This window comes from Penaeus monodon, chromosome 42 (genome assembly GCF_015228065.2).
Source record: "Penaeus monodon isolate SGIC_2016 chromosome 42, NSTDA_Pmon_1, whole genome shotgun sequence".
NCBI classification, from domain to species: Eukaryota; Metazoa; Arthropoda; class Malacostraca; order Decapoda; family Penaeidae; genus Penaeus; species Penaeus monodon.
In genome coordinates this window covers 17544425-17546924 of record NC_051427.1, presented here as the reverse complement: position 1 = coordinate 17546924, position 2500 = coordinate 17544425, and positions in this window count along the sequence as shown.

Sequence of the window (2500 nt, the reverse complement as noted above, 5' to 3'; positions counted from 1 at the left end):
CCGGCCCGAGGGGGTGGCCGGAGGGGCGGGGAGGGGGGGAGGGGGGGGGGAGGGAGGGGGAAAACGGGAAAAGTGGAGGGGGGGGGGGGGGGGTGGATGGGGGGGGGATGGGGTCCCGAAAAGGGGGAGGGCCAAAGTACGAAGGGGGGACGCTTAAAAGGCGCTGCGTCCCCTTTTGTTGCGATTAGGTCCGCCTCCTTAAACTAGTCATCGACAACAACAACAAAAAAAACAACAAGAACAACAGATAATGGAAAACCTTCCTTCACTCTTAATCTCTGCCTTTTTGCTTATATTATATATATATATATATATTATATATATATATATAAGTTATTATATATATAAAATATTATATTATTATATTTTTATTTATTTTTTATTATTTTTTTTTATATAATATAATTATATATATATAATATATATATTAATATATATATATATAAATATTATTCCCATTTATCTTATTTTTTTTTTCTCTTTTTTTTTTGTAAATCAATCTAGTTACATACCTACCGAACACATACCTGGAATTTCCCTTTGCCTTTTGCCTCTCTCATACCACATCTCGGTTACCATTTGAAGTTACCAGTTACCTGCGGATATCGATAATTACCTCCATGTGTCACCTGATAAGGCTCGATTTTGCTATTCCCCCTTTTACCTAAAACTACCCGTAGTTCCTTTTAGAACAAGGGGTTTTACAATACCCTTTCTAACCATTTGTTGCAACACTGATACCAGTAGTTGCCAAAATGTGCAATTAATTACCATTACTCGCAATTAAATGTACCATCCACCGAAGAAGTTACCAAAGTTACCAGGTGTTACTACGAAGAGACTGGGCGGGTTTCGTGTGGGGGAAGGGTGTTGTGCGAGGGGTATAGGGTGTAGGGAGGGGAGGGGGAAAGAGGAGAGGGGAGGGGGAGGGGGGATAGGGAGGGAAAGGGGGAGGTGAGGGGACGTGAAAAAGAGAGGGAAAGAGGGAGGAAGGAGGGGGGGGAAAAGGGGGAGGTGGGGGGGAGAGGGGGCAAGAGGGGGAGGGGGGTGAGGGTGACAAGGGAGAGAGGGAGGGTGGGAGGGGGGAGGGTGAGGGTGAACCCCGGGGGGAAAAAGAAGGGGGAGAGGGGAGGGGAGAGGGGGGCTTTAAAAGGGGGGGAAAAAAGGGAGAGGGGGAGGGGGGATGTGAAGGTGACGGGGGAGAGAGGGGGGGTGGGGGGGACAGGAGAGAGAGGGAGAGGGAGTGGGAGAGGGAGAGGAAGTGGGAGAGGGAGAGGGAGAAGGGAGGGTGATAGGGTAGAGAGGGAGAGGTGAGGGTGACGGGCGAGAGAGAAAGAAGGGAGCTCTGGGAGGTACTAGGAGAAAAAAAAGTAGAGGAAAGAACAGGAGGAGAGGGAGATAGGAGAAGGGAGATGGGATGAAAAGGGGAGAGTAGAAGAGGATGAATGACAGGGGAATGAGGAAAGAAATGACGATAGGGAGAATAGAAAGAAAGGAGAGTTGTTGGAAGGAGAAGCGTAATGAGAGAGGAGAAATAGAAAGGAGAGAAAGGAACTGAGTAGCGGAGAGAGGGAGAGGGAGAGGAAAACAAAAGGAGTAATAGAGATGAAGAGATGAGGGGAAGGAGAGTGAAAAAAAAGAGGAGTAGAAGAGAAAAAGAAAAGAGAAGCAACGGGGTAGAGGGGGAGAAGAGGGGATAGAGAGAGGAAAAAAAAGGGTGTGGGTGAGAGGCGGAGAAGAGGAAAGAGAGAGCGGAGATGGGGCGTAGGGGAGATGAGAGGGAGAGGGGCATGAGAGGGGGAGGGGGGAGGGATACCCATCCCGTTACCGAGGAGAGGCGAGTGGCGAACGGGTTACCAAGGAACATCACTGGCAAGTTTCGCGAAGCTGCTCGAAAGTTGCGCGAATCTCCTTATTGGGACTTTAAAGGTAGCGGCGAAAGAGAGAGAGAGAGAGAGAGATAAAAAAGGGGTTTATTTCGGATCTGCGATGACAATGAACCTACTTCAGCAAAATTTACCGTCTTGTTTTTTCACTTTCTCTTTAGTGTCTCTCTCTCTCTCTCTCTATCTATCTATCTATCAATCTCTCTATCTATCAGTCTATCTATCTATCTCTCTATCTCTCTATCTTTCAATCTCTCTCTCTCTCTCTCTCTCTCTCTCTCTCTCTCTCTCTCTCTCTCTCTCTCTCTCTCTCTCTCTCTCTCTCTCTCTCTCTCTCTTACCCGTTCTCCCTACGCAGGCGTCTTCGGAGCCGCGATCGCCGCCCGGAGTCGAGGCTTCATCCCGAAGAGACTAAATTTAGCTTCGCGTCCTTCGCCGGCGGAGGATGTGTACGCGCGCGCCGCCACCCAATCCCCGGCGGAGGATAAAATGACCTCAAACGTAATTTCTACTTGAGACCCGTCCAGTTACGCTTGACCCTTGACCCGCCGCTGCACTGGGCCACGCCCGGCCCTGCTGCGCCCTCCCCCGGGCTGGCTACACTACTGCGCCCT